Raw genomic sequence first — 12,153 nt, forward strand, 5'->3', positions numbered from 1 at the left:
CGGGAACAGCATCGTGCCAGCCTCGGCCCGCTGCTCCCCGGCCTTCTCCCGCAGCTCCCCCCAGCAGCGGCCGGGTTTCCGGCGGCCACACTCCGCCCCCTCGCTACTTGGCCTCCGCCATCTTGTTGGAGGCGGGAAGAATGTAGCGCGCTTGCGTGCGCCGAGATTGCCGGCGCTCTTCTACCCCGCAAGGAGGGGCTGAAATGCGCAGTCGCGTTGTTGCGGCGCTCAGACCCTCGCTTCTTCACGGTCCGGTGCGATGTGCGTTCGCTACTTGGGAAGCCGAATCTCAGTTCACCGGACTTACTTGCCTTTTCCTGAACTGTGCTGCAGCCGATTTAGTAGAACCCGTCTGCACACCCATATTCAAGTTATTCTGCAAACACCTAGGTAGTGCCTACAATGTGATAGGTTCTAGGCCAGGTGCTGAGGGTAGATTAATAAAACCTATCTGTAGCCCAAAAGGAGCTCATAATCTAGTGAAAAAGACAGATGAACGAGTAATTCCCCAAATTCTTGTTTTGTAGCTGCGCACCACCTCCTCTCCCTTGCTCCCACTATTTTAATTCAAAGCATACTTCTTGGGAAGTCCTCCTAGTTTGTCTTACACAAACTTTATCTTTCATTACCTCTCTAGCTTAATTTCATTCAACATTAATTCAACAAATAACATTTGAGTTTCTATTATATACTTAATATTGTCCTAGGCTCCAGATTTATAGCAGTAAGAAATACATTCATGGAATTTACATTCTGGTGGGAAAGAATGGGCAATAAAGACAAATCACAGAATTAATGTTTGATAGTGATGAGGGATGGGAATGATGGGATTTGGGGGTGACGATGGGGTTTGGAGCTGAAGGTCAAGAAAGAATTCTTGATGACCTCTTTGGTGCAAAAAAGTGAATTTACTTAAGCATGGGGACAGGACCCTAGGGCAGAAAGAGCACACTGGGGTGGTGACAGGTAACTGATTAAATACCTTGAGGTTGGAGGGGGGTTGGGGATAGAGTAAGTCTCTAAGGTATTTTGGAAGCAAGGTTTCCAGGACCTTGAGGGCCAGCTGCTGTTAGGAAAAAAACCTCAGTCATGACACCCTTCACATGTAGATCAGGGGGCCATAAGCTTGGGGTATGATTGCCAGCATATACCTTGGGGGAATTGAGATACAGGAAGTTTCCAAAGCAATTTTTATATGTTAAAGTAGACTTAGAGGATCCTGAGGGGTCAGGATAACATTAAGCCAAGGTTCCCTTTTGCCCCTAGCAAAGTGTCATCATCGAGGCAGCTGAGGTCCTAGAAGGACGTCACTCTGCCCGTTTCAAGGACTTGTCAATGGGCAGTAGGCAATAAGGGAATTTAATTTTTCATTTGCCTTTGTTTCCCACATCACCGCAAACCCCTCTCCTTTGCTCTTGGGTAGCCAGGGGTGTCCAAAGAATGTCACACATATCCCACCTGGCAGGGGGAGTGGGTGCTGTTAGCCTGTACTTTGCTCTCACCTTGCCCACCATTCCCTCATCAGGAGGAGAGCAAACCACCAAACGATGATGGCGTGAAGGACCGTAATTAGCAATCTCTCTCCAGAGATGACATTTGATCTGAAGCCTGAATGACCACAGGGGCCAGGAGCCAAGAGAAGATCTGGGGTGGAGCCTTCCAGGCAGAGGAAACAGCTAAAGCAGAGGCCTGAGGTGGGAATGAGACCTGCAGGTAAGAGGGACAAAGAGAATAAGTGGCATGGACAGTGGGAGGAGATGAGGTCAGGGAGAGGCAGGGGTCAAGTTAGCAAGGGCATTGAGGGCATGGTAAGAGTTGGATTTTACTACAAGGGTCCTGTCTAGCTTGTTGACACTGCCCCAACTGGTTTTCAAATACTAATATTTCCTGACAGCCTCATTGCTTTGCACATGCTGATCCCACTGTCTTGAAGACCTTACTATTGTTTTTTATGTGTGTAGCTTGTCATCTTCCAGGTTTCAGTTGAAGTGTCACTTCAGAAAGGCCATCCTTCCTCAGCTATGTCTCCCTTCTGCTCTCTAATTAGTTTTCAGTATTGCACCTATCATTTTTTCCATGGCACTCAACATTTTTGCTTTTCTATTTCACCTATCTCCCCACCCACCTCTCCTCTGTCACCCTAGTTTGTTCTCTGTATTTAAGAATCTGTTTGTTTGTATCTTTTTTTCTTTATTTGTTCATTTTTTTCTTAATTCCATAAGAGTGAAATCATATAGTATTTGTCTCTGTCTGACTTTGTCATTTAGCATTATACCTTCTAGGTCCATCCGTGTTGTTGCAAATGGCAAGGTCTCATTCTTTTTTATGGCCAAGTAATATTCCATTATCTATATCTATATCTATATCTATCTATCTATCTATCTATCTATCACATCTTTATCCATTCATCTATGGATGGACATTTGGGCTGCTTGCATGTCTTGGCTATTGTAAATAATACTGCCATATACATAGGGGTCCATATATCTTTTCAAAATAGTGTTTTGCTTTCTTGAGGTAAGTAACCAGTAGTGGAATTACCAGGTCACGTGATAGTTCTATTTTTAATTTTGCGAGGAACCTCCATACTGTTTTCCAGAGTGGCTGCACCAGTTTGCATTCCCACCAACAGTGCAGGAGGATTCCTATTTCTCCACATCCTTACCAACACGATTATCTCTTGTCCTTTTGATTTTAGCCATTCTGACAGTGTGAAGTGCTATCTCATTGTAGTTTTGATTTATATTTCCCTGATGATTAGTGATGTTGAGCATCTTTTCATGTGTCTTTTGGGCATCTGTAGGGCTACTATGGAAAAATGTCTATTCAAGTCCTCTGCCCATTTTTAATTAGATTATTTGGGGTTTTTTGATATTGTGAAGTGTAGAAATTCTTTATATATTTTGGATATTAGCTCCTTATTGGATATATCATTTGCAAATATTTTCTCTCACTCAGTAGGTTGCTTTGTCATTTTGTTGATGGTTTCCTTCACTGTGAAAAGCAGTAGTCCCAATAGTTTAATTTTGTTTTTGTTTCCCTTGCCTGAGGAGACGTATCTAGAAAAATGTTTTTATAACCCGTGTCAAAGAAAGCACTGCCTATGTTTCCTTCTAGGATTTTTATGGTTTTAGGTCTCACATTTAGGTCTTTAATACATTTTGAGTTTATTTGTGTGTATGGTATAAGAAAGTGGTCTAATTTCATTCTTGTGCATGTAGCTGTCCAGTTTTCCCAACACCATTCATTGAAGAGACTGTCTTTCTGCATTGTATATTCTTGCCTCCTTTGTTGTATATTAATTGACCATATATGGGTTTATTTCTGGGCTCTCGCTTTTGTTCCATTGATCCATGTGTCTGTTTTTGTGCTAGTACCATACTGTTTTGATTATTGCAGCTTTGTAGTACATCTTGAAATTTGGAATTGTGATACCTCCAGTTTGTTGTTCTTTCCCGGCATTGTTTTGGCTATTCAGGCAGGGTCTTTTGTGGTCTTAGGATTCTTTGTTCCACTTCTGTGAAAAATGTTGTTGGTATTTTCATAAAGATTGCTTGAAATCTGTAGATGGCTTTGGATAGTATGGACATTTTAACAATACTGGTTCTTCCAATCAATGAGCATGGAATATCTTTCCATATGTTTGTGTCATTTTCAGTTTATTTTATCAGTGTCTTATGGTTTTGGGGGTACAGATCTTTCACCTCCTTGGTTAAGTTTATTCTCAGGTATTTTATTATTTTTGGTGCAATTGTAAAGGGATTGTTTTCTTAATTTTTCTTTTGCTACTTCATTATTAGTGTATAGAAGTGCAACAGATTTATGTATATTAATTTTGCATCCCATGACTTTACTGAATTCGTTTATCAATTTAAGTACTTTTTTGGTGGAGTCTTCAGAGTTTTCTGTATATACTATCATGTCATCTGCAATAGTGAAAGTTTACTTCTTGTTTACCAATGTGGATACCTTTTATTTTTTGTTGTTGCTGTCTGATTGCTGTGGCTAGGACTTCCTGTACTAGGTTGAATAGAAGTGGTGAAAGTAGACTTCTTGAAACATATAACCTTCTAAAACTGAATCAGGAAGATATGAAAAATTTGAACAGATGAACTACCAGCAATGAAATTGAATCAATAATCAAAAATCTCCCAACAAACAGGACCAGATGGCTTCACAGGTAAATTCTACCAAACATAAAAGAAGAATTAATAGCTATTCTTGTCAAACTATTCCAAAAAATATAAGAGGAAGGAAAACTTCCAAATTCATTCTACAAGGCTAGCATTACCCTGATATCAAAATCAGAGAAAGACTCTGAAAAACAACAACAACAACAACAACAACAACAACAACATCAACAACAACAACAGCTAACAGGCCAATATCCCTGATGAACATAGATCCAGAAGTCCTCAACAAAATATTAGCAAACCAAATCCAACAGTACATTAAAAAAAATCATTCATTACAATCAAGTGGGATTTAGTCTAGGGATGTAAAGGTGGTTCAATATTCACAAATCAATCAATATAATTCATCACATTAACAAGAGAGAGAATAAAAGCCATGTGATCATCTCAATAGGTGCAGAAAAAGCCTCTGACAGAATACAATATTCATTCATGATGAAAACCCTCAACAAAGTAGGTCTAGAGGGAACATACCTCAACATAAAAAAGGCCATATATGAAAAACCCATAGCTAACCTCTTCTCAATGGTGAAAAATAGAGAGCTTTTCCTCTAAGATCAGGAACAAGAAAATGATATCCATTTTCACCACTTCTATTTGACATATTTTTAAATTATATATTTATCGTTTCTTTTCTGTCCCATAAATTGTGAACTCCACAAAGAGTGAAGATGTTCTGTTTATCAGTGAACACCCTGTGCCTAGTACCATGCCTGGCATGGGTGGTTACTTAATATTTGTTGAATTAATGAATGTGGAAGTGTGTCAGCACCTAAAGTAATCAGTGACATACACCATTGTTTTTCACTTGTTAGTTTTTAAAATTAAATGCAAGTCATTTCCTATTTATATGTCTCCTCAACTAGGTTACAAATAGGAACTTTAGAAAGAGAGACGGGGAGAAAGAATAAGATAGAGAAGAGTAGGTAATGGTGGGGCAGTGGGCAGATTATATTGCATATGTTTGCAGGGCTGGGACAAAGCTTCAATTTAATGGAGCACCTATTATATGTGCTGTGCACTATGCTAAGTACTTAATCCTTACCATAACCCTGCTAGGTAGTTGTCCTCATTTTTACACATAGAAAAATTCAGAGAGATTAAGTCATTTGCCCAAGGTCACATATTAAGAGATAGTGCTGACCTGGGGCACCTGGGTGGCTCAGTCAGTTAAGCATCCAATTCTTGATTTTGGCTCAGGTCATGATATCAGGGTCATGAGATTGAGCCCTGTGTCAGGCTCCACCCTAGGCATGGATCCTGCTTAAGATTTTCTCTCTCTCTCTCTCTCTCTCTCTCTCCCACTACCTCCCTCTCCATGTATTCTCTCTCTCTCTCTCTCTCTCTCTCTCAAAAAAAAAAAAAAAAAAAGATAGTGCTGCCCCTAAAGACCATGCTCTTCCCATCTAGAGAAACTGGATTTGGAGGTGGGCCTATTTGGTGATTTGACTCTGTATCATTAGCATGCTTTTGTTGGAGACTTCAGCTACAGTCATTTACAAATCCCAGTCATATTGCTATTCTTGTATAGGCTTTCAACAAAGGGCCTGATTGGAAATTGCTGTCATTCTTTTCTTTTGGATTGAAGCAGAGCTCATTTTACCATTTCCTTTTCATGTTTTTTAAAAATTTGTATTTCTTTTTATTAATAGGTTCTATATGTTTCATCAAAGGAAAAGAAGAGATGGCGGAAAAATGGGTGTGTATCTTAAATGCTAGCTGCACCCCTTGGTTAGGCTTGTTCCTGTACAGCTAGCTCTCTCATCTAGATCCCAAATAATGCTTTATACATCAAAGACAGTTCTCTGGCAAAGAGTGACAGGCTTACCATAACAATCACTTATCCCATTTCCTCATCAGAATTACACACCATCATTTCCCTCTAAACAGGAGAGCTGCCTCAGAATAGTTAGGGAGAACTATGAGAAAGGATGAACTTTCTCATAGGGAGAACTATGAGAAACTTATCTTATAGTAGCTACTATAAGATAGTAGCTACTATCTTATATCTGGGGCCATTCAGTCTTTATATGAGGGCAGGAATACACTATATCTCATGATAATATACACTTTCAACTTAACCCAGATAGTCCATGTGCAAGCCCAGTAGTAGGTGGGAATACATACCTGAGAAGTCTCACCTTCTACCCTGCTGTAGTGTAATTCTTCCTTGGAATAAATCCTGGATACAAGATGATGTCTTCAGTTTCTATGGTATTCTCTCCTCTTTCTTTTTAAATTTTTTTAACGTTTATTCATTTTTCAGAGACAGAGTGGGAGTGGGGGAGGGGCAGAGAGAGAGGGAGACACAGAATCTGAAGCAGGCTCCAGGCTCTGAGCTATCAGCACAGAGCCTGACGTGGGACTCGAACTCACAAACTGTGAGATCATGAATGACCTGAGCCACCCAGGCGCCCTGGTATTCTCTCCTCTTATGGTGACCATCTGTTATAGGCTGAACATGCTCCCATGCCACCCCCCCCCCCCCCCCGCCAAATAAAAGATATGTTGAAGTCCTAATCTCCAATACTAAAGAATATGAACTTATTTGGGAATAGGGTCATTGTATATATAATTAAGTTGAAACAAGGTCATACTGGAGTAGGATGGAGGCCTAATCCAATAGCGAGTGTCCTCATGAGACAGCCACATGAGAGAAGAGACACACAGAGTTGGAGTTATACAGTTACAAGCCAAGGAACACCAAAGATTACTGGCAAACCATGAGAACTCCCTACAGGTTTCAGAGGGAGCATGGCCCTGCCACCTTGATTTCAGACTAATAGCCTCCAGATCTGTGAGACAATACATTCCCATTGTTTTAAGACATTGGTTTGTGGCACTTTGTTATACCAGCCCTAGAAATGAATACAGCATCTTATGTATATTGCAGGGCCTGAAATACAAGAAAGGGTTGGGGATGGGCAGTGAGGAGGTCTGGGCTACTGTCTCAATTTGTCAGCACACTGGCTATGAGACCTTAGGCTAGTCACTCTACCCCACTGAGCAAGCTTCCTCCTCTGTATGAAGGGATAATGACAGCCGCTCTGCCTACCTCAGAGATCTGCAGTGATAACTAACAAGTATTCCTCTAGAAATGCTGTGACCAAGATGGCCTGACAGCTACTGAGAAACAATTATGTAAAAGTCAGGATTCCTGCCATGGGGAATTTCATTTCAGAGTCTGACTGAAAGGTACCTTCCTATAACATAATTTGCACAGGCCAAGTGTGTGGTTTGGATCTGATAGACTATTGATGTTGAAAGGAGGAAGGATCACTGTGGACTAGGATGGAGAAGAGAACCTTCATGAAGGACCTGAGCTGAAAAGTGTTTATTATAAGACTACTGGATACCTGCAGGATGTTCAGGGACAGTACTCAACATTAGGCCTAGAAGTGGTCTCAAGAAGCCTCCCCGGCACCCACTGCTGGGTACAGACACCAAAACTAGGACCACCAATACCACTTGCCTTGACACTGGCTGATGCCACTTCTACCTGGAAACAAGATACAGTCTCTATTGCTGCCACTGCTCTCACTAGAAAAGAGGGTCACCATGACTTCACTACACTTGCTTTCAGTCAGAAGCTTGGGGGCAAATGATTCACAGAGCCCAGTCATATGTTAGCCCTCTAGCTCAAGGCTGACCAATAGAAATATAATGCAAGCCACAAACATAATTCTAAATTTTCTAGTAGCTACATTAAGAAAATCATAGAAAAAAGTGAAATTAATTTTAATACTATATTTTATTTAACCCAGTGTATCCAAAATATTATCATTTCAACATGTGACGTTAGCTGCATTTCAAGTATTCAATAGCTATGTGGCCAATGGCTGTCAGATTTCCCAGCCCATCTCATTATGCAAATTAAGACAATGATTTCTGATAAATTTTACTTTTGTGCTCATAATTTTTCTTTAACCAATAAGAATTTTTTTAATACATTGCCTTATGGTCACAAACATAAAATCTAATAGATTAAATTCAATTTGTTTCTAGCAGAGATGTATGATAAGATTATTAATAAGAGACTTTCAGACACTCACTTCTGGTTAAGTTGGAGTAACAAGTACCACATATACACCATGCTTTAAACCACCCCCAAACTGGGCACAATATGTGAAGCAATGTTTTTTGAGGCCCTGGACACTGGGCAATAAAGAACAGTGAGTCCTAAGAGACAGGAAACAAATGTCTTAGATGCTTCTCTTGCTCATTTGTTCTGAGGAAGCCAGCTCCCATGTTGTGAGCTGCTCTATGGAGAAGCCCATGTGGCATGGAACTGAGAATGTCTCTGGCCAAAAGCCAGTGAGGTACTGAGGTTCTCATTCTAACAGTTCGCAAGGAATGCAATACTGCCAACAATCATGTGAGCGAACCTGGAAGCGGATCCTCCTCCAGTCAAGCATTTAGAGGACACCACAGCCTCAGCTAACAGCTTCATGGGAAATCTTGAGCCACAGGCGGCCACATAAACCATGCTCAACTCCCTGACATATAGACTGTGAAATAATAGCTGTTTCTTGTTTTAAGCTAAGTCTTACAATGATTTGCTATATAGCAATAGATGAATATAGGAAGACAGACATGCAGTATGAATTCCATTTCTAACACTACTGGAATTGGTCAAAGAGCAGGCTTGAAATTCTCTCATTGCATGACCAGTTACACATTTTCATTCTTTTCCTTCTATTTCTTGTACCTGCTTTAACTTTTCATTCATAATAGAATAAAATGCCCTTCCTCTAAGCTCCACCTATTCCTTAAATCTTTCCAGCTAAAGTGACTGAATGTAATAAAGTAAGTAGCCAGAGATGCTGTGCTTTTCCATCTAATGACAGAAAAAAAGCAAACACTCCATCTGGGTGAAAATTGATAATTAACCATATCCAATTCCTGGACATCTGGCTTTTAAATGAAACAGAACATAGTAATGTCTGTTTCCCAGGGCATTCTTTTACCGAAAATGCTATTTATTCTTCTAGTCTTTGAAAGGACAGCACCAATGTAATTTTAAGTATTAAGTTACCAAGGATTTGTCTCAATTTTTTTTCATACTACCTTAGTGCTATATATTTATTGCAGAAAATTTGTAAACTACAGAAAATCACAAGAAGAAGGAAAAAATTTTCACCATCTAAGATAATTGTTAACATTTTGATGACTATCTTTTCAGATTTGAGTACAAAAATAAAAGGCATTTTGGAATAACAATTTTTCTCCCTCAACAAATCCTCTTTAAAAAAAAAACCCAACAGATAATTTTAATGAGTGAAATTTGCCGAAGAACACCAAATCATTTTTTCCACTGAAATCCACCTGCATTTCCTCATGTGGTTTATGGTGTGGCTGATGACACTGATATTTCAGCCCTGATAACCAATCTGAATAGCTCAGGGAAGGATCCCATACAGTCAAAGCAGTTCTGGCAGCATATTGAGAGTAGTGGGGTCCAGGGAAACAACATATGTTTGCACTCTCCCTTCGTGTTGCCACTGCTGCCCCAGAATTTGTGGTGGAGGAGGGATTCATAAATGTGCATCTGGATCCTTAATGGGCTAGAGCCAGCTCAAAGAAGTGCTAGAGACCTGACTGTTAAATTTTAGGAATTTCCTAAACTGATTATTAAAGACAGTCATTAAAAGTTAAATGATATAAACTTACAATTAAATTACATTCAAAACAAAGGTAATAAATACTCAAAACTCATTGCTTTTTAATCATTTTACTACATTTGACTATTACCTATGTGCCTGGCATTGTTTCTATCAATTTATTCTGTGTGGTGGAGATACTATATAATGGTTTGACGGGGCACATCTCTTTGTTCTGTGTATCAGTAATTCATTTATTTTTATTGCAGTATTGGATTGCAGTATATAATGCTATAGTTTGTTACCATTCATGGGCCGAAGAACATTTGGGTTGCTTTTAGTTTGGAATGATTATGAACAATTACACTTGGTTTGTTTGTTTGTTTGTTTAAATACTTTGTTTAAGATTTTATTTTTGTGGCGCCTGGGTGGCTCAGTCGGTTGGGTGTCTGACTTCGGCTCAGGTCATGATCCTACAGTTGGTGGGTTTGAGCCCCATGTTGGGCTCTGTGCTGACAGCCTAGAGCCTGGAGCCTGCTTCAGATTCTGTGTCTCCCTCTCTCTTTCTGCCCCTACCCTGCTCTCACTCTGTCTCTCTGTCTCTCAAAAATAAATAAACCTTAAAAAAAAAATTGTAAAGATTTTATTTTTAAGTATCTCTGCACCCAGTATGGAGCTTGAACCGCAACCCTGAGATCAAGAGTTTCATGCTCCACCGACTGAGCCAGGCAGGCGCCACCTAAAGACTCTTTTTTAAGAGCAGTTTTAGGCTCACCACCAAATTGAGAGTGAGGTACAGAGATTTCCCATATACTCGCTGCCCCACCGTACATGATCATATTATTATTATCAACATCAATCGCCAGAGTGGTACGTTTGTTATCAGGTATGAACCTACAGTGTCATGTCACAATCTCTCAAAGTCTATAGTTTACTTTAGGGTTCACTATTGGTGTTGTACATTCTATGGGTTTGGATAAATGCATAATAACATACATCCATATTATAATACCATACAGAGTATTTTCACTGCCCTAAAAATCTTGTATGTTCTGCCTATTCATCCCTATACCCCAAGCCACTGCCACCCCACCCCTGGCAATCACTGATGTTTTATTGTCTCCATAGGTTTGCCTTTTCTAGAATGTCATATAACTGGGATCATATAGAATGTAACCTTTTCAGATTGACTACTTTCACTTAGTAATATGCATTTAAGTTTTCTCCATGTCTTTTCATGGCTTGCTAACTCATTTCAAGTTCTAAATAATTATCTGTCTGTGTTATAGTTTATTCATCCATTTACCTACTGATGTATATTTGGTTGCCTCCAAGTTTTGGCAATTATGAATAAGCTGCTGTAAACATTTGTGTGCAGGTTTTTGTGTGGATGTAAGTTTTCAATTCCTTTGAGTAAATCCAAATTGTATGATGAGAGTATGTTTAGTTTTGTGAGAAATTGCCAAAATGTCTTCCAAAGTGGCAGTGTCATTTGCATTCACATCAGCAGGAATGAGAATTCCTGTTACTCCACATCCTTGTCAGTGTTTAATGTTGTTAGTGTTTTGGATGTTAGTCTTTCTAAGATCTAAGAAATCTTGCCTAACTCAAGGGCACAAAATTCTGCTCCTATGATACCTTCTAGAAGTTTTACAGTTACAAGTTTAATATTTGTCTCTATGATCTATTTTTGCATTTGATACAAAAGAGGTTCTCTCTCTCTTTTCCTTCCTTTCCCCTTCCTTCCTTCTTTCCTTCCTTCCTTCCTTCCTTCCTTCCTTCCTTCCTTCCTTCCTCTCTCTTCTTTCTTTCTTTTTCTTTTTCTCTTTGTTTTTCTTTTGCATCTGTATGTCCAGTTGCTCCAGCACCATTTATTGAAAAGATTATTGTTTCTTTATGGCATTGTCTTTGCATCTTTGTTGAAAAGTCAGTTGACCATATGTATGTATATGGGTTATGTTAGAATTTTTAAATAAGACCTTCTCTGTCAGAGACTATGAATGACTGTTTTCTGGGGGAGGAAAGGGGTAACTCAGAAGGCCATAGACACTATTCTCACCCTCCCAGGTTTTAGTAAATTCTTGAAGCAGGAAAGTTGGAGGAAGGCTCAGGCCTAGGCTTCCTTTACTGTGAACTGGAGGAGACAGGCAAGTTTTTGGTTGATTACTAAATGCCCTGCTTATTATATATCTTATATGCCTGAATACAAGGGAAATCCTAAATATAAGGAGACTCCTCATTTTTTTCAATAAGATACTTTTAATTTTTATTTATTTTTTAGAGAGAGAGAGAGAGAGAGAGCGAGAGTGAGCATGAGTGGAACAGAGGGGCAGAGGGAGAGGGAGAGAGAATCTTAAGCA

General features: G+C 39.6%; 1 long non-coding RNA gene across 1 annotated transcript; it reads left to right on the forward strand.

Annotated features, from left to right (window-relative positions):
* The first annotated feature begins 42 nt into the window (after positions 1 to 42).
* On the forward strand, positions 43 to 6,261 carry LOC147584217 (uncharacterized). The gene is made up of 3 exons (XR_015243040.1): positions 43 to 254; positions 1,526 to 1,713; positions 5,846 to 6,261. It is a non-coding gene; the product is annotated as an uncharacterized LOC147584217 (long non-coding RNA).
* Positions 6,262 to 12,153: the final 5,892 nt, after the last annotated feature.

This window comes from Puma concolor, chromosome A1 (assembly GCF_028749965.1).
Source record: "Puma concolor isolate L17-30 chromosome A1, mPumCon1.1.hap2, whole genome shotgun sequence".
Taxonomy (NCBI): Eukaryota; Metazoa; Chordata; class Mammalia; order Carnivora; family Felidae; genus Puma; species Puma concolor.